The following is a 21,020-nucleotide window of genomic DNA, read 5'->3' on the forward strand; positions in this document are numbered from 1 at the left end:
GAAAAGAAAAAGTGCTTGATCTAGATCACCACCTCACTTAATCATTGTCAATCTAATCAATCCCCGGCAACGGCGCCAAAAACTTGATGAGTATTTTGGTGGAAAAATGAATTTCTCCCAAAACACACAAATCTAACCGGCAAGTGTACCGGGTCACATCAAGTAATAAAAACTCACGGGAGTGAGGTCGATCCCACAGGGATTGAAGGATTGAGCAATTTTAGCTTAGTGGTTAATTTAGTCAAGCGAATCAAGATTTGGTTGAGTGTTTTGTGATTTGCAGAAATTAAATTGCATGGAATTAAAGAGAACAGGAAATAAATTGTTGAATCTTAAAGAACAAGAAATTAAATGGAAGAAACTTAGAATGCAAGAAATGTAAATTACGGAATTTTAAAGTGCAAGAAATGTAAATGACTTGAATTGTAAAAGGGGATTGGGACTTGGATTTGCAAAAATTAAACAAGGAAAAGTAAATGTGCATCAAGCAGAGAAGTAGAAGAGGGTTTGGGTTAAATCGGATCTTGAAGCAGAAAAGTAAATGAACATGAAAACAGTAAACAGAGAATTAGAAATTGAAAGTTCAGATCTCAGGACCCAGAGACTAGAAAACCGAGTCTAGATCTCAATGCCTTCCTAGATCCAACAAGAACAATTGCAAGGGAATTGTAAATTGCAAGGAAAGTAGATGAAGAGCAATTAACAGAAATTAAATTCAATCAAGCAGTAAATAAAGCAAAGAGATCCAAGGATGAGATTGAAACAGAATTTCTTCAATTCTCCAACCCAAGATCCAAGACAATTGTAATTGAAATTGAAAGCAATAAAACTAAGAGGAAGAGAAGTGAATTCTCCTTCCCCAAGACTAAGAAATTAAAGATCACTCAATATCCAAAGCTCTCCAAAAACTATTATGAAAATTCAAAGGGAAAGCTCCCCGAAGAACTTGAATTCTATCCTATTTATACACTTTCTTCAAATGATCTTCAAGCCTTGAGTTGGGCCTTTGCTCTTGGTGGAATTGGGTTGAAAGAGGCCTTGGTTGATTGCTCTTGGAGTTTGGAGAAGAACCAAAGTGAACCAAATGAACCGGGTTGGAGTTTTGCAAAAGTTGGAGTAAAAGTTTGAGCAAAAGTTAGGGGCTAACTTTTGCTCCAACTTTTCATATCAGCCACCATAACTTGCTGCTATCCACGTTGGGACAAAAGTTAGGGGTCTAACTTTTGCTCCAACGTTGGCCTCCTAATGTGTACTTATGGCGCCAACGTTAGCCCAAAAGTTAGAGGCTAACATTGGCGCAAACTTTTGCTCCTCCCCTTGTATTTTTCATGTGCCAACGTTAGCCCAAAAGTTAGGGGCTAACGTTGGCACAAACTTTTGGTGGCCAGGGAGGTTTTTCTTATGCCAACGTTAGCCACCAAGTTAGGGGCTAACGTTGGCGCAAGCTTTTGGTGCCCAGGGGTGATTTTCATGTGCCAACGTTAGCCCAAAAGTTAGGGGCTAACGTTGGCGCAAACTTTTGGTGCCCAGGGAGTGATTTTCAAGTTCCAACGTTAGCCCAAAAGTTAGGGGCTAACGTTGGGGCTAACTTTTCACCCAAAAGTTTGTGCAAAAGTTTGAGGCTAACTTTTGGTCCAGCTTTTTGCTTCCTGGTTCATTTTCACTTATTCCATTGTCCTCTGTTTACTCCTAGCCATTCCTTCTTGCTTCAACCTTTCTCCAAGCTTTCTTCACCTATCATTAATCAACCAAACACATCAAAGCTATGCTTAAAATCATGAGATATTCATTTTATCATAATATGTGACAATTATAGCATAAAACCTCATGAAATAGCATGAATTCATACATCGTTGATTAAATCAAAGGAAACATGAAAATCTACCCAATTGGCTTGCTTTTGACTCAAGAAAGTGCATAATTCAATTGAAAACAAAAGAAAAAGGCTAGTGAAACTAGGCTCAGATGACTTGTCATCAATTATCCCTCATAGCAGGAACTTTCTGGCTTTGGGCTAAAGTCCTCCATTCCTCACTGCTACTGATGAGACAGCCACACCATCTGCCGGCCCCTCTTCTTCCACAGCTGCCCCAGCTACCCCAGCCACCACCACTGCACCTCCACCTGCCCCAGAGCCTATTTATCACCTAGTGCACCGCCTGTTTCGACGGCACGACCAGATGGAGCGTCGCAACAAGCGACGCTATGAGCACCTGAAGCTGATGATCCGATCTGGCGGTGACATTCCCTCAGAGCCTGACATACCATCTGAGGAGGAGGCGGATGATCACGAGGCAGCGACCCATCCACAGAGCGAGGCTGCGCCGGCAGGCACAGAGCAGGCTGCATCACATCAGGAGGCTCCGCCTCAGATTCAGGCTGTAGACCCCGAGATCCCTATCCAGTCAGCACCTCCTCTGCAGCAGGCAGATCCTCAGACCGCCACCACAGAGACTCCAGCTACCCACCCTTCCAGTGATGACACCCCTTCACACCCTGCTTGAGTGAGCATCAGGGACGATGCTTCATTTTATGTGTGGGGAGGTCGCCATCTCTGGCGTATTCTTTTGGTGAACCACTACAGACTCCTTCATTTTATTTTGCTATTTTTCTGTATTTTTCTCTTTATTTTTATTTTTATTTTCCCAATACTTATACATTGCTATTTTTATGTATTTATACTCTATTTCCTGTATTTCGCACTTTAGTTCATATTTTAGCCATTTAGTTTAGTTGCAATTCTAACTTACTAGTTATAGAAATTGTGGATTAATTAGTATAGTTTACCCTTTTTAGCATAAGATAGCTTAGTTTATATTGAAAATATAAAAAGGAAGTAAACTAGGAACTTGAACATAATAGAAACAATCCACACACCTTGTGTATATAGCATTACATGTTAGTTAGTTAACAATATTTCATCAAGGAGGAACACTAGAACTTTAAAGCCACCTTAAGTTTTACATTGAGAATAATGAGAACTTTTAATTTTACTTGCATGACATACATAACTGATATATGATTTTTGAGTTAGAGAACACACAGCCTGTGAGTTTTGAGTTTAATTGTATGGTTACATTCAAACCATAAAATTTTATTCCTGTGTGTTCCACCCTTCTTATTTATTCTGGTGTTCTTTATTTTGTTTTAATCTATATGTCCGATTATAGAATAGAAATACATACCAAGAGAGTGATTGAGGCCATTGTTTAATTTTAGCTCACTTATCCCAAATTAGCCTACCTTTTACATCACCCTTGTTAACCCCCTTGAGCCTTTAAATCCCCTATTATTCTATAAGCCACAATACTAGCCTTAAGCAGAAAAACAAAATAAAAATCCCAAGTTCAATCCTAGTTAGCTTAAGATAGAAAGTGTGTAATTGTTTAAGTATGGGAAACCTTTTGGGAACATGGATGATAAAAACAAAAGGTAGAAAAGTTGAAAAGAATAAAATTATTCAAATAAAAATTTTTGGGAAGCATGCTCATGTAAAATCAAATAATTGAATTATCATGTGCAACAAAAAAAATGTTATTTTTCAATATTTGAATAAAGGGGATACAAAAGAATTTTCCAATTGCAAAATAAATGCACATGGGACAAAAGTTAGAGTATGAGCATGTAACATCAAAAGTGGGAAAAAGTGGGAAAATAGGTAAAGAAGTTTTGCTTTACAAAGTATGTATGTTAGGTGAGATCTTAAACTAATCAAGGATTCACTTAATTAGCTCACTTAGCCTTATACATATACCTTTACCTTTACCTTGGCCCCATTACAACCTTAATTAAAGACCTCATGACTTTTGTATGCCTATATTCTATAATTGTTGATTGGTTAGATGAAGAACAAAGTTATAGAAAGGAAGGATAAAAAGAAGAATAGAGTGATTAACCCAATAAACACTGAGTGACTAGAGAGTAAACACAAAATCCAGTGAGGGTTCAATAGCTCATTATCATATATCTCTGCTTAAATTATAAATTGTCTTGCAAGTTTATAAAATGTTTTTCTCCCATCTCAATTGTAAAGGCACTTTGTCACTATCTAAGGCTTGGTTATATATATGATTCCTTGAGAATGTGAATTAATTCAACTACATGTAAGCTTTATATACAAGTGAATAAAAATTTAGAATTGCATGATTCATTTAGGTAGTTTCATTTAGATTAGATTGCATTGCATGACATTCCACCACTTTAACCTTAACTTACTTATTATCTTGGATTTAGCATGAGGACATGCTATTGTTTAAGTGTGGGGAAGTTGATAAACTCATATTTTATGATATATTTTGTGCTTAATCTGAGTGATTTATTCAATCCTTCACCCACTTATTCATATTAATTGCATGGTTTTACATTTCCTTCCTTATTATGTGATGTATGTGAAAAACATGTTTCCTATGCCTAAAAATAATTATTTTGATTACCCTTTATTTCCATTCGATGTCGTGATTAGTGTGTTGAGTAGTTTCAGATCTTCTAAGGCAGGAATGACTTAAAGGATGGAAAGCAAACATACAAAAATGGAAGGAAAGCACCAAACGGAGTTTTTGAAGAAATTGGCATCCAGGCGATCGCATGGGTGACGCGGCCGCATGCTAGCGCGAAACAACAATGACGCGACCGCGTGACTGACGCGATCGCGCGCCACAAGCAGAACGCACATGATGCGGCCGCATGACTGACGCGACCGCGTGACAAGAAAAAACTCCCAATGACACGACCGCGTGACCCACACGGACGCGTGACAGAGGCCACGCACCAGAAATTGTAGAAAACGCTCATAGCAAATTCTGAAGCCCTTTTTGGCCCAAATCTAAGTCCAGAAGGCATAGACCAGAGGTTATGAAGTGGGGGAATGCATCCATTCAGAGCAGAGTCTCCAGTTAGTTAGTTTTCCATGATTTAGATTTAGTTTGGAGAGAGATTCTCTCCTCTCTCTTTAGGATTAGGATTTAGATTTAGGATTTTATTTGCTTTCCGGATTATCTCTTTATCAGGTTCAATATTCCTTTTTATTATTTTCTCAATTTAATTATGAATTCTTCCATGTTACAGATTTCTCTTTGAATTAATGTTATTTGAGGTATTTCAGTTTAATATTGCTTTCTTTTATTTATGTTACTTTTATCCCCAATCTGAAGACATTTTTATTCCAGTAGATTTACTTTCCCCTTCTGGTCTTGGTTAAGAAATCAGTAACTCAGGAGTTATCAAACTCAAACATGATTGATAATCGTTATCTTTGCTAATTGAATTGAACTTCAATAATCCCAATCTTTCCTTAGGGATTAACTAGGATTTCAGGATCTAACTAATTAGTCACTTGACCTTCCCTTGCTCTAGCAAATGTTAACTAAGTGGAATTAAGATTCAATTTTCATCATCATTGTTAAGGGTAACTAGGATAGGACTTCTAATTTCTCATACCTTGCCAAAAGTGTGTTTTACAGTTATTTATTTACTTTACAGTCTTTTATTTATTTTAATTGAAATTCAAATTACTTGCTCCCTACCTTCAAAACACCAATTTACAATCTTCATAACCAATAATAAGAACATACTTTTTTGCAATTCCTTGAGAAGATGACCCGAGGTTTAAATACTTCGGTTATCAATTTATTTAGGGGTTTGTTACTTGTGACAACCAAAATATTTGTACGAAGGGATTTCTATTGGTTTAGAGACTATATCTACAACGCGAATGTTTTTATAAAATTCTTTACTGGCAAAAATCCTAACGTCAATGCTTATGATCTTGATCAACCCACCGTGGAGGAGGTGAATTACAAGGGAGAACCTTATGGAAACACCTACAATCCTTTATGGAGGAATCATCCTAACCTTTCATGGAAGGATCAACAGAAGCCTCAGCAAGGCTTCAACAACAATCAAGATGGAAGAAACCAGAATAGGTTCAACAACAGACCACCATTCTCATCTTCTCAAGGGAATATGGAAACCTCTAATTTTGTGCTATGATTGAAAACATGCTTCTTTGACCCTAAATTTGCTAATCATAATCCTCTCTTATTACCATTCAATGCCTTGATATGTGTGTTAAGTGATTTCAGGGTTTATAGGGCAGGAATGGCTTAGAGGATGGAAAGGAAGCATGCAAAAGTGGAAAGAATACAAGAAATTGAAGGAATTGCTAAGTTGTCAAGCCTGACCTCTTCATACTAAATCGATCATAACTTGAGCTACAGAGGTCCAAATGAGGCAGTTTCAGTTGCGTTGGAAAGCTAACATATGGGGCTTCAAAATGATATACAATCTGCCATAGTTTCCATGAAGTTAAGCGAGGCACACACGTGCATCACGCGTATGCGTGACCTTGCAAAAGTTCAGCGATGCGTACGCGTGACAAAGCCACGTGCTGGACGTATCAGAAGTCGCTAGGGGCGATTTTTGGGCTATTTTTGGAACATTTTGAAGCCCGAAAAACACAGATTAGAGGCTGCAGAGTGGGAGAATCATTCACTCATTCAATCATACAACTTTCATTCACATAATTTTAGGTTTTAGATGTAGTTTTCTAGAGAGAGAGAGAGGCTCTCCCCTCTCTCTAGGTTTTAGGATTCTTTTTAGTTCTTCTCAATTTCAAATTTCTTAGTTTAATTTAATTTCTCTTCTACTTTTAAATGTTATAGCTTTCTAGTTTATTTATTTTCCTTATTGATTACTTTATGTTGCCAATTTAGTTTATGAATTCGTCATGTTAGATTTGATTTTTTATTTAATGCAGATTGAGGTATTTCATATTTATGGTTGATTTCTTCAATTTATGTTATTGATGCTTTCAATTGGTTGTTTGGATTTTATTATCTCTTCTTGCTTCTCTATGTTTTTATGTTATGCCTTTCAAGTGTTTGATAAAATACTTGGTTGGATTTTAGTTTAGATTTCTCTCCTCTTGGCTTTGGTTGAGTAATTGGAGACTCTTGAGTTATCAAACTCCTTTGTTGATTGATAATTAGAAGTTGCTAGTTGATTTGGATCCCTCTAAAGCTAGTCTTTCCTTAGGAGTTAACTAGAACTTGAGAAATCAAATATTCATCCACTTGACTTTCCTTTATAGTTAGAGGTTAACTAAGTGGGAGCAATGGACAATTGATGTCACAATTGATAAGGATAGCTAGGATAGGACTTCTAATTCTCATACCTTGCCAAGAGCTTTCTTAGCTATTAGTTTACTTTCTTGTCATTTACTTTCCTTGTTCCTTATTTCAAAAACCCAAAAAGACACAATCTCATAACCAATTATAAGTAACACACCTCCCTGCAATTCCTTGAGAGACGACCCGAGGTTTAAATACTTCAGTTTAATTTTATTGGGTTTATTTTAGTGACAGCCAAATTTTTGTATGAAAGGATAATTATTGGTTTAGAAACTATACTTCCAACGGGAACTTATTGTGAATTCTTTACTAGCAAAGATCTGTTCATCAGTCACTCTGGTTTCTAGCCTCTCTAAGACCACTCATAGTTTCATTAATGAAACAAGGTCTTCCATTAGAAAGTTGGTGGTGCAAGTTGGTCAACTAAGCAAGAGGTTCCCTGAGACTCCTCTTGACACTCTTCCAAGTAACACTGAAGTTAACCCAAGAGAAGAGTGCAAGGCCATCACCTCTGAGGCTGAGGCCGAACCTGGAGAGAATGTGGTGGCACTGAAAGCCAGTGAAGGACATATCACTGGGCATTCAATGCCCAATCTGGTAATAAGCCTGGCGCTGAACGCCAGTGAGGAACCACTCACTAGGCGTTCAACGCCCATCCCGGCAGCAGAGCGGGCGTTGAACGCTAGCCAGGGAACACTGGCTAGGCGTTCAATGCCCAAACAGGCAGGCATTCTGGCGCTGAATGCCAGTGATGAACCCCTCATTGGGCATTCAACACCCACACAGTCAGGGAAGCTGGCGTTGAACACCAGCAAGGATACCCCTGCTGGGTGTTCAACGCCCAAAAGGATAGATGAACCGGCGTTTAATGCCAGTAAGGGTACACAGCAAGGGCGTTCAACGCCCAAAGAGCTAATAGAGCTGGCGTTGAATGCCAGTAAAAGCACACCTTCTGGGTGCTCAATTCCCACTCAAGAAACCCCTATCCCAGAACCAAAGGAAGCCAAGGCTCACATAAAGACCATAGAGGTTCCTTTGCATGCACTTCTGCAGTGCATGAGTTCTGATGAATACTCATCCTCTGATGAGGATGAAGACACTAGGGAAGAGCAAGTTGCTCGGTACCAAAGAGCTCTCATGAAGCTTAATGCCAAGCTCTTTGGTACAAAGCCTTTGGAGGAAGATCCTCCATTGCTTTCGGATGAGCGGATAATTTATACGCTTTTTGGCATTGTTTTTAGTGTCTTTTTAGTGTGTTTTAGTTAGTTTTTATTATGTTTTTATTAGTTTTTAAATAAAAATCACATTTCTGGACTTTACTATGAGTTTGTGTGTTTTTCTATGATTTCAGGTATTTTCTGGCTGAAATTGAGGGACCTGAGCAAAAATCTGATTTAGAGGCTGAAAAAAAGGACTGCAGATGCTGTTGGATTTTGACCTCCCTGCACTCAAAGTAGATTTTCTGGAGCTACAGAAGCTCAATTGGCACGCTCTTAATTGAGTTGGAAAGTAGATATCCTGGGCTTTCTAGCAATATATAATAGTCCATACTTTGCCCAAGATTTGATGGCCCTAACCGGCGTTCCAAGTCAGCATAGAAATTCTGGTGTCAAAACGCCAGAACTGGCATAAAAGCTGGAGTTAAACGCCCAAACTGGCACAAAACCTGGTGTTTAACTCCAAGAAAAGTCTCTACATGTGAAAGCTTTAATGCTCAGCTCAAGCACATACCATGTGGGCCCGGAAGAAGATTTCTGCATTAATTACTTATTTCTGTAACCCTAGGCTACCAGTTCTCTATAAATAGGACCTTTTGCTATTGTATTTTGAATCCATCTTTGATTTGTCTTATGCTATATTAGACCTTTATGGGGGCTGGCCATTCGGCCATGCCTGAACCTTTTGTTCTTATGTATTCTCAACGGTTGAGTTTCTACACATCATAGATTAAGGTATGGAGCTCTGCTGTTCTTTATGAATTAATGCAAAGTACTAATGTTTTTCTATTCAATTCACGCCTAATTCTTCTCTAAGATATTCATTCGTTCTTCAACTTGATGAATGTGATGATCCGTGACACTCATCATCGTTCTCACCTATGAACATGTGCCTGACAACCACCTCTGTTCTACTAGCAACGGCCTGAATGCGTATCTCTTGGGTGTCTAATCTAAGATTTGAACCTTCGTGGTATAGGCTAGAATTATTGACGGTCATTCTTGAGATCCGGAAAGTCTAAACCTTGTCTGTGGTATTCCAAGTAGGATTTGGGAAGGGATGACTGTGACGAGCTTCAAACTCGCGATTGTTGGGCGTGTGACAGACGCAAAAGGATCAATGGATCCTATTCCAACATGATCGAGAACCGACAGATGATTAGCCATGCGGTGACAGCGCATTTGTAACATTTTCACTGAGAGGACGGGAAGTAGCCATTGACAACGGTGATGCCCAACATAAAGCTTGCCATGGAAAGGAGTATGAATGGTTGGAAGAAGGCAATAGGAAAGCAGAGGTTCAGAAGGAACAAAGCATCTTCAAACGCTTATCTGAAATTCCTACCAATGAATTACATAAGTATCTCTATCTTTATTCTATTTTATATTTTATTATCAATTCTCCATAACCATTTGAATCTGCCTGACTGAGATTTACAAGATGACCATAGCTTGCTTCAAGCCGACAATCTCCGTGGGATCGACCCTTACTCATGTAAGGTATTACTTGGACGACCCAGTGCACTTGCTGGTTAGTTGTGCAGAATTGTGACAAAGTGTGATTCACGTTTGAGAGCTCCAAGTGTTTGGCGCCATTGTTGATGATCACAATTTCGTGCACCAAGTTTTTGGCGCCGTTGCCGGGGATTGTTCGAGTTTGGAAAACTGACGGTTCATCTTGTTGCTTAGATTAGGTAATTTTATTTTATGTTTAAGCTTTTTGCTTCTTATTTTTGAAAAAATTTTCAAAAATACAAAAAAAAATTTTTCTATTATGTTCTTCAGAGTTTTTAAGAATGAATCTAGAGTTTCATGATGATTTGTTGAAGTCTGGCTGGCTGTGAAGCCATGTCTAGTCTTTTGGACCGAGGTTTCAACTTATCATCACAAGAGCTTGATGATTTCTATCAATCTTGCTGTTGAAAGTAATGATCTACTAAAGCTTGGCTGGCCATTGGCCATGTCTAGTGTTTTGGACCGAAGCTTTCACTGTAAGCTTGGCTGGCTAGTAAGCCATGTCTAATTCCTGGACCGGAGTTTTAGACTAACATTGCAATGATTCCTGGAATTCGTATTAAAAATTTAAATCCCTTTATTTTCTTCTCCACTCAATTTTCGAAAAATCACAAAAAATTTTATAAAATCATAAAAATAAAAAATATTTTATGTTTCTTGTTTGAGTCTGGTGCTAATTGCATGTCTATTATTCTTCTTGCATTTTTTCGAATATATGTATTATGTTCTTCATTAATCTTCAAACTGTTCTTGATGATTTCATTGCTCTGATCTTTAATTTCTCTTATTTTGTGTCTTTTGTTGTTTCTTACATGCATTTTCAAATTGTTGTAGTCTTTAGTATACAAACTTCTAAGTTTGGTGTCTTGCATGCATTGTTTATTTGATCTCAGTTGCATTCCTTTTATTATTATTGTTTCTCATCATTAAAAATTCAAAAAAATTTTAAAATTGTGTCTTTTCAAGTTAATAACACAAAGAATTGAAGATTCAGAACATTCAGTAGAGGAATTACACAGAAAAAGCCGGGCGTTCAAAACGCCCAGTGAAGAAGAAAAACTGGCGTTTAAACGCCAGCCAGGGTACCTGCATGGGCGTTAAACACCCAAAAAGGTAGCATTTTGGGCGTTAAACGTCAGAATGGATGCCATTCTGGGCGTTTAACGCCAGAAGGACACTAGAGGGAAGATTTTTTTTTAATTCAAATCTTTTTCAAATCATATCTTTTCAAAATCAATTTCTTTCTATTTTTTTAATTATTATTATTTTTGAAAATTCTTGTTACAATTAGTTATTACTTGCCTATTAAGAAAGGATCAAAAGTATTAATTCTGGAATCATATCTTTTAATTTCTTGTTGGTCAAGTAATCAACTTTAATTTTAAAAAACTTTCTTCTTTTAAATTTGATTCTCAATCATATCTTCTCAATCATATCTTTTCAATCACATCTTTTTCAAAATTAAGTTTCAATCATATCTTTTTTATTTCTAATTTCAAAATCTTTTTCAAAAATCACTTAATTTCTTTCCCAATCTTAGTTTTCAAAAATCAAATACCAAATTTTCAAAATTTCTTTTAATTATTTCAAAATCTTTTACTTTAATTTCGAAAATTCTTCCCCTCTTGTCACACCTTTCTATTTAAGGACCAACACTCCTCCTCAATATGCAATTCGAACTCTATCTCCCTTGATAAGTTTGAATTCTCTCTTTTCTACCTCCTCCTTCTATTCTTCTTTTCCTCTGACACCTCAAGAAATCTCTATACTGTAACATAGAGGATTTCATATTTTCTTCTTCTCTCTTTTCATATGAGCAGGAGTAAGGACAAAGGCATTCTTGTTGAAGCTAATCCTGAACCTGAAAGGACCTTGAAGAGAAAACTAAGAGAAGCTAAAGTACAACTCTCTATAGAGGACCTAACAGAACTTTTCAAACAAGAAGAAGCCATGGCAGCCGAAAACAACAACAATGCCAACAATGAAAGGAAGGTGCTTGGTGACTTTACTGCACCTACTCCTGACTTCTATAGGAGAAGCATCTCAATCCCTGCCATTGGAGCAAACAACTTTGAGCTTAAGCCTCAATTAGTTTCTCTGATGCAACAGAATTGCAAGTTTTATGGACTTCCATTAGAAGATCCTCATCAGTTCTTAGCTGAATTCTTGTAAATCTGTGACGCTGTCAAGACCAATAGGGTTGATCCCGAGGTCTACAAGCTTATGCTTTTTCCCTTTGCTGTAAGAGACAGAGCTAGAACATGGTTGGATTCACAACCTAAAGAAAGCCTGAACTCTTGGGAGAAGCTAGTCAATGCCTTCTTGGCAAAGTTCTTTCCACCTCAAAAATTGAGCAAGCTTAGAGTGGAAGTCTAAACCTTCAGACAGAAGGAAGGTGAATCCCTCTATGAAGCCTGGGAAAGATACAAGCAATTGATCAGAAGGTGTCATTCTGACATACTTTCAGAATGGAGCATCATAGGTATTTTCTATGATGGTCTATCTGAACTGTCCAAGATGTCATTAGATAACTCTACTGGAGGATCTCTTCATCTGAAGAAGACGCCTGCAGAAGCTCAGGAACTCATTGAAATGGTTGCAAATAACCAATTCATGTACACTTCTGAAAGGAATCCTGTGAATAATGGGACAAATCAGAAGAAAGGAGTTCTTGAGATTGATACTCTGAATGCCATATTGGCTCAGAACAAAATATTGACTCAACAAGTCAATATGATTTCTCAAAGTTTGTATGGAATGCAAGCAGCAACAGGTAGTACCAAAGAAGCTTCATCTGAAGAAGAAGCTTATGATCCTGAGAACCCAGCAATCGAAGAGGTGAATTACATGGGAGAACCCTATAGAAACACCTATAATCCTTCATGGAGAAATCATCCAAACCTCTCATGGAAGGATCAATAGAGGCCTCAACAAGGCTTCAACAACAATATTGGTGGAAGAAATAGGTTTAGCAATAGCAAGCCTTTTCCATCATCTTCTCAGCAACAGACAGAGAATTCTAAGAGCCATTCTGACTTAGCAACCATAGTCTCTGATCTAATTAAAACCACTCAAAGTTTCATAACTGAAACAAGGTCCTCCATTAGAAATTTGGAGGCATAAGTGGGTCAGCTGAGTAAGAAAGTTACTGAACTCCCTCCTAGTACTCTTCCAAGCAATACAGAAGAGAATCCAAAAGGAGAGTACAAGGCTATCACCATAACCCACACGGCCGAACCAGGAGAGGAGGAAGAGGCAGTGATCTCCACTGAGGAGGACCTCAATGGACGTCCACTAGCCTTCATGGAGTTTCCTAATGAGAAACCATGGGAATCTGAGGCTCACATTGAGACCATAGAGATTCTATTGAATCTACTTCTACCATTCATGAGCTCTGATGAGTATTCTTTCTCTGAAGAGGATGAAGATGTTACTGAAGAACAAGTTGCTAAGTACCTTGGAGCAATCATGAAGCTAAATGCCAAGCTATTTGGTAATAATACTTGGGAGGATAAACCCCCATTGCTCATCAAAGAACTGGATGACTTGGCTAGGCAAAGATTACCTCTGAAGAGACAAGATCCTGGAAAGTTCTCAATACCTTGTACCTTAGGCACCATGATCTTTAAAAAGGCTCTGTGTGACCTAGGGTCAAGCATAAACCTCATGCCTCTCTCTGTAATGGAGAAACTAGGAATTTTTTAGGTTCAAGATGCAAGAATCTCATTAGAGATGGCAGACAATTCAAGGAAACAAGCTTATGGACTTGTAGAGGATGTCTTGGTAAAGGTTGAAGACCATTACATCCCTGCTGATTTCATAATCCTAGAGACTGGGAAGTGTATGGATGAATCCATCATCCTTGGCAGACCCTTCCTAGCCACAGCAAAAGCTGTGATTGATGTTGACAGAGGAGAATTGGTCCTTCAAGTGAATGAGGACTCCCTTGTGTTTAAAGCTCAAGGATCTCCCTCTGTAATCATGGAGAAGAAGCATGAAAAGCTTCAATCAATGCAGAGTCAAACAGAGCCCCCACATTCAAACTTTAAGTTTGGTGTTTGGAGGCCATGCTCTGAGTATCTCTGAGGCTCAACAAGAGCCCACTGTCAAGCTATTGACATTAAAGAAGCGCTTGTAGGGAGGCAATCCAATTTTTACTTATCTATGTTAAATTTCTATTTTCTATTGTTATTTTATGTTTTCTGTAGGTTGATGATCATGTGAAGTCACAAAAACAACTGAAAAAGTAAAAACAGAATGAAAAATAGTATTAAAAATAGAACACCCTGGAGAAGAAACTTACTGGCGTTTAAATGCCAGTAAGGGTAGCAGAATGGGCGTTAAACGCCCAGTCTGGCACCATTCTGGGCGTTTAATGCCAGAAAGAGGCACAGAGCTGGCGTTTAACGCCAGAAAAGGGTAAGAAGCTGGCGTTAAACGCCAGAAATGGGCAGCAACCTGGCGTTTAACGCTAGGATTGGCAGAGAAGGGCGTTTTGTACGCCGCTTGGTGCAGTGATGAAAAATCCTTGACACCTCAGGATCTGTAGACCCCACAGGATCCCCCCCAACCTCAACTCACTCTCTCTCTTCTTCATACCTTTTCATAATACCTCTTCCCCAAATACCCTTCACCAATCAACTCAATACCTCTTCCCCAAAAACCCCTCACTTATCAAATCCTACCTTCTTCTCCATAAACCCTTCACCAATCTACATCCATCCATCATAAAACCCTACCTACCTCACCTTTCAAATTTAAACCAATTTCCCTCCCAAAACCACCCTATATGGATAAACCCTACCCTCTCTCCACCCCTATATAAACCCATCTTCACTCCTTCATTTTCATACAACATAAACACTACTTCTCCCCCTTGTCTGAAACACCAACCCACCTCCATCTCCTCCATTTCTTCTTCTTCTACTCTCTTCTTTCTTCTTTTGCTCGAGGACGAGCAACTCTTCTAAGTTTGGTATGGTAAAAGCATTGCTTTTTGTTTTTCCATAACCATTTATGGCACCAAAGGCTGGAGAAACCTCTAGAAAGAGGAAAGGAAAGGCAAAAGCTTCCACCTCCGAGTCATGAGAGATGGGGAGATTCATCTCAAAGGTGCATCAAAACCACTTCTATGATGTTATGGCCAAGAAGAAGGTGATCCTCGAGGTCCCTTTCAAACTCAAAAAGGGTGAATATCCGGAGATCTGACATGAGATTCGAAGAAGAGGTTGGGAAGTTCTCACCAACCCCATTCAACAAGTCAGAATCTTAATGGTTCAAAAGTTCTATGCCAATGCATGGATCACCAAGAACCATGATCAAAGTGTGAACCCGGACCCTAAGAATTGGCTTACAATGGTCCGAGGGAAATACTTAGATTTCAGTCCGGAAAATGTAAGGTTGGCATTCAACTTGCCCATGATGCAAGGAGATGCACACCCCTACACTAGAAGGGTCAACTTTGATCAAAGGTTAGACCAAGTCCTCATAAACATTTGTGAAGAGGGTGTTCAATGGAAGAGAGATTCCAGAGGGAAGCCAGTTCAACTAAGAAGGCATGACCTCAAGCCCGTGGCTAGGGGGATGGTTGGAGTTCATCCAACACTCAATCATTCCCACTAGCAACCGGTCTGAAGTTACTATAGACCTAACTATCATGATTCATAGCATCATGAATAGAGAGGAAGTAGAAGTTCATGAGGTTATATCCCAAGAACTCTACAAGGTGGCGGATAAGTCCTCTACTTTGGCAAGGTTAGCCTTCTGGTGCACGAAATTGTGATGTCCAGGCTCGAACAATCCCTGGTAATGGCTCCAAAGCTTGGTGCTTTGATCTTAATTCATAATTGTCACAACTTCGATACAACTAACCAGCAAGTGCATTGGGTCGTCCAAGTAATACCTTACGTGAGTAAGGGTCGAATCCCACGGAGATTGTTGGTATGAAGCAAGCTATGGTCACCTTGTAAATCTCAGTCAGGCGGATATAAAATAATCATGGAGTTTTTGAATAATAAATAATAGAATGGGGATAGGGATACTTATGTAAATCATTGGTAGGAATTTCAGATAAGCGAATGGAGATGCTTTTCGTTCCTCTGAACCTCTGCTTTCCTGCTATCTTCATCCAATCGGTCTCACTCCTTTCCATGGCTGGCTTTATGTGATACATCACCACTGTCAACGGCTACTTTCGGTCATCTCTCAGGAAAATGATCCAATGCGCTGTCACGGCACGGCTAATCGTCTGGAGGCATCACCCTTGCCAATGGCTTCATCTTATCCTCTCAGTGAATAATATGCTCACGCACCCTGTCCCGGCACGGCTATTCATCTGTCGGTTCTCGATCATGCTGGAATAGGATTTACTATCCTTTTCCGTCTGTCACTAACGCCCTGCAATCGCGAGTTAGGAGCTCGTCACAGTCATCCAATCATTGAATCCTACTCGGAATACCACAGACAAGGTTTAGACCTTCCGGATTCTCTTGAATGCCGCCATCATTCTAGCTTACGCCACGAAGATTCGGGTTAGGAGATCTAAGAGATACTCATTCTAGCTTATTTCATGTAGAACAGAAGTGTTTGTCAGGCACGCGTTCATAAGGGAGAAGGATGATGAGCGTCACACATAATCATCACCTTCATCACGTTCTTGGGTGCGAATGGATATCTTAGAAGAGAAATAAGAAGAATTGAATAGAAAACAGTAGTACTTTGCATTAATCTTTGAGGAACAGCAGAGCTCCACACCTTAATCTATGGAGTGTAGAAACTCTACCGTATGAAAATACATAAGTGAAGGTCCAGGCATGGCCGAGATGGCCAGCCCCCTAAACGAGATCAATAGTCTCCTAATATGAACAATGGATTAAAACTGAGACCAAAGATGTCTAATACAATAGTAAGAGGTCCTATTTATAATAAACTAGTCACTAGGGTTTACATGAGTAGGTAATTGATGCATAAATCCACTTCCTGGGCCCACTTGGTGTGTGTTTGGGCTGAGCCTGAGTGTTGCACGTGTAGAGGTCCTTCTTGGAGTTGAACGCCAGTTTTTGTGCCAGTTTGGGCGTTCAACTCTGGTTTTGGCTCCTTTTCTGGCGCTGGACGCCAGATTTGGGCAGAAGGCTGGCGTTGAACGCCAGTTTACGTCATCTATTCTTGGCCAAAGTATGGACTATTATATATTGCTGGAAAGCCCTGGATGTCTACTTTCCAACGCAATTGGAAGCGCGCCATTTCGAGTTCTGTAGCTCCAGAAAATCTACTTTGAGTGCAGGGAGGTCAGAATCCAACAGCATCAGCAGTCCTTTTTCAACCTCTGAATCTGATTTCTGCTCAAGTCCCTCAATTTCAGCCAGAAAATACCTGAAATCACAGAAAAACACACAAACTCATAGTAAAGTCCAGAAATGTGAGTTTAACATAAAAACTAATGAAAACATCCCTAAAAGTAACTAGATTCTACTAAAAACATACTAAAAACAATGCCAAAAAGCGTATAAATTATCCACTCATCACAACACCAAACTTAAATTGTTGCTTGTCCCCAAGCAACTGAAAATCAAAATAGGATAAAAAGAATAGAATATACTATAAATTCCAAACTTTCAATGAAACAGAGCTTCAATCATATGAGCGGGACTTATAGCTTTTTGCCTCTTGAATAGTTTTGGCATCTCACTTTATCCATTGAGGTTCAGAATGATTGGCATCTATAGGAACTCAGAGTTTAGATAGTGTTATTGATTCTCCTAGTTCAGTATGATGATTCTTGAACACAACTATTTTATGAGTCTTGGCCGTGGCCCTAAGCACTTTGTTTTCCAGTATTACCACCGGATACATAAATGCCACAGACACATAATTGGGTGAACCTTTTCAGATTGTGACTCAGCTTTGCTAAAGTCCCCAATTAGAGGTGTCCAGGGTTCTTAAGCACACTCTTTTTTTGCTTTAGACCTTGACTTTAACCGCTCAGTCTCAAGTTTTCACTTGACACCTACACGCCACAAGCACATGGTTAGGGACAACTTGGTTTAGCCACTTAGACCAGGATTTTATTCCTTTAGGCCCTCCTATCCACTGATGCTCAAAGCCTTGGGATCCTTTTTATTTGCCCTTGCCTTTTGGTTTTAAGGGTTATTGGCTTTTTGCTCTTGCCTCTTGGTTTTAAGAGCTTTTGGCTTTTTCTGCTTGCTTTTTCTTTTTCTTTCTATTATTTTTTTTTTCGCCTATTTTTTTTTTATTTTTTTTTCTGCAAGCTTTGTTCTTTGCTGCTTTTTCTTGCTTCAAGAATCATTTTTATGATTTTTCAGATTACCAAATAACATGTCTCCTAGTCATCATTCTTTCAAGAGCCAACATATTTAACATTCTTAAACAACAACTTCAAAAGACATATGCACTGTTCAGGCATACATTCAGAAAACAAGAAGCATTGTCACCACATCAATATAATTAAGCTAAGTTCAAGGATAAATTCGAAACTCATGTACTTCTTGTTCTTTTGAATTAAAACATTTTTCATTTAAGAGAGGTGATGGATTCATAGGACATTCATATCTTTAAGACAAAGTTACTAACTACTAATGATCATGTAATGAAGGCACAAACATAGATAAGCACATAATACAGAAAACGAAAAACAGAGAAAGCAAGAACAAGGAATGAATCCACCTTAGTGATGGTGGCATTTCCTTCTTGAGGAACCAATGATGTCCTTGAGCTCTTCTATGTCTCTTCCTTGTCTTTGTTGCTCCTCCCTCATTGCTTTTTGATCTTCTCTTATTTCATGAAGTATGATGGAGTGCTCTTGATGTTCCACCCTTAGTTGTCCCATATTGGAACTCAATTCTTCTAGGGAGGTGTTGATGTGCTCCCAATAGTTTTGTGGAGGAAAGTGCATTTGAGGCATTTCCGGAATCTCATGGTGATGAGCTTCTTGCGCCTCTTGAGCTCCATGACTGGGCTCTCTTGCTTGCTCCATCTTTTTCTTAGTGATGGGCTTTTCCTCTTTAATGATGATATCTCCCTCTATGTCAATCCCAGCTGAATTGCATAGGTGGCAAATGAGGTGAGGAAAGGCTAACCTTGCCATGGTGGAGGACTTGTCAGCCACCTTGTAGAGTTCTTGAGGTATAATCTCATGAACTTCCACCTCTTCTCCAACCATGATGCTATGGATCATGATGGCCCGGTCTATAGTAACTTCAGACCGGTTGCTAGTGGGAATGATTGAGCATTGAATGAACTCCAACCATCCTCTAGCTATAGGCTTGAGGTCCAATCTTCTTAGTTAAACCGGATTGCCTTTGGAGTCAATCTTCCATTGAGCTCCTTCTACACATATGTCCATAAGGACTTGGTCCAACCTTTGATCAAAGTTGACTCTCCTTGTGTAGGGGCGTGCGTTTTCTTCCATGTATGGCAAGTTGAACGCCAACCTCACATTCTCCGGACTAAAATCTAAGTATTTCCCCCGAACCATTGTAACATAGTTCTTTGGATCCGGGTTCTTACTTTGATCATGGTTCTTGGTGATCCATGCATTGGCATAGAACTCTTGAACCATTAGGATGCCGACTTGTTGGATGGGATTTGTTAGAACTTCCCAACCTCTTCTTTGAATTTCATGTCGGATCTCCGGATACTCATTTCTTTTGAGTTTAAAAGGGACCTCAGGGATCACCTTCTTCTTGGCCACAACATCATAGAAGTGGTCTTGATGGGCTTTGGAGATGAATCTTTCCATCTCCCATGACTCAGATGTGGAAGCTTTTATCTTCCCTTTCCCCCTTCTAGAGGATTCTCCGGTCTTAGGTGCCATCAATGGTAATGGAAAAACAAAAAAGCTTTTACCACACCAAACTTAGAATATTGCTCGCCCTCAAGCAATAAACAAAAGAATAGAAGAAGAAGAAGAAGAAGAAATATGGAGAGGGAGAGGGAGATGTGGTTTCGGCTAAGGAGAGTGTAGAGGGGTGTGTTGTGTGAATTTGGTGAAGAATGGAGGTCTTTATATAGGGAAAGGAGGGGGGGTATTGGTTCGGCCATATGGGTGGGTTTGGGTGGGAAATTGGTTTTGAATTTTGAAGGTAGGTGGAGTTTATGAGGTAGGTTTATGGGGAAGAGTGGATGGATGTGAGTGGTGAAGAGGTGATGGAGAAGAGAGATTGAGGTGATAGGTGAAGGGTTTTTGGGAAGAGTGTTTATGGGGTTGTGTGAAAGAGAGTGGTGAGAAGGAGTGAGTGGAGGTAGGTGGGGATCCTGTGGGGTCCACAGATCCTGAGTGGATCCTGTGGGGTCCACAGATCCTGAGGTGTTCAAGGATTTACATCCCTGCACCCATTAGGCATGTAAAAATGCCTTTGTACCCAACTCTGGGCGTTCAGCACCAGGTTGGTGGCCATTTTGGGCGTTCAACACCCATCTGTGTGCCATTTCTGGCGTTGAACGCCAGAACCATGCCTGTTCTGGCGTTCAGCGCCCAGAAGCTGCCCATTTTGGGCGTTCAGCGCCAGAACCATGCTCTGTTCTGGCGCTGAACGCCAGACAGATGCTCCTCCAGGGTGTGATTTTTTTTTCTGCTGTTTTTGATTCCGTTTTCAATTTTTATATTTATTTTGTGACTCCACATGATCATGAACCTAAGAAAACATGAAAAATAATAAAAATAAGAATTAGATAAACATTGGGTTGCCTCCCAACAAGCGCTTCTTTAATGTCAATAGCTTGACAGTGGGCTCTCATGGAGCCTCACAGATGTGCAGAGCTTTGTTGAGACTCTCCAACACCAAACTTAGAGTTTGGATATGGGAGTTCAACACCAAACTTAGAGTTTGGTTGTGGCCTCCCAACACTAAACTTAGAGTTTGACTGTGGGGGCTCTGGTTGACTCTGCTTGGAGAGAAGCTTTTTCTGCTTCCTCTCCATGGTTGCAGAGGGAGATCCTTGAGTTTTAAACACAAGGGAGTTCTCATTCCATTGAAGGAATATTTCACCTCTGTCAACATCAATCACAGCTCTTGCTGTGGCCAGGAAAGGTTTTCCTAGGATGATGGATTCATCCTCTTCCTTTCCAGTATCCAGGATTATGAAATCAGCAGGGATGTAAAGGCCTTCAACCTTTACTAACACGTCCTCTACTTGTCCATAA

General features: G+C 39.5%; 1 non-coding gene across 1 annotated transcript; it reads right to left on the reverse strand.

Moving 5' to 3' along the window:
• Positions 1-12,214: 12,214 nt before the first annotated feature.
• Positions 12,215-12,318, reverse strand: LOC148573897 (small nucleolar RNA R71). The gene has a single exon (XR_015905986.1). It is a non-coding gene; the product is annotated as a small nucleolar RNA R71 (small nucleolar RNA).
• Between the last annotated feature and the right edge of the window lie 8,702 nt (positions 12,319-21,020).

This window comes from Arachis ipaensis, chromosome B2 (assembly GCF_059453495.1).
Source record: "Arachis ipaensis isolate K30076 ecotype BB chromosome B2, ASM5945349v1, whole genome shotgun sequence".
Lineage (NCBI taxonomy): Eukaryota > Viridiplantae > Streptophyta > Magnoliopsida > Fabales > Fabaceae > Arachis > Arachis ipaensis.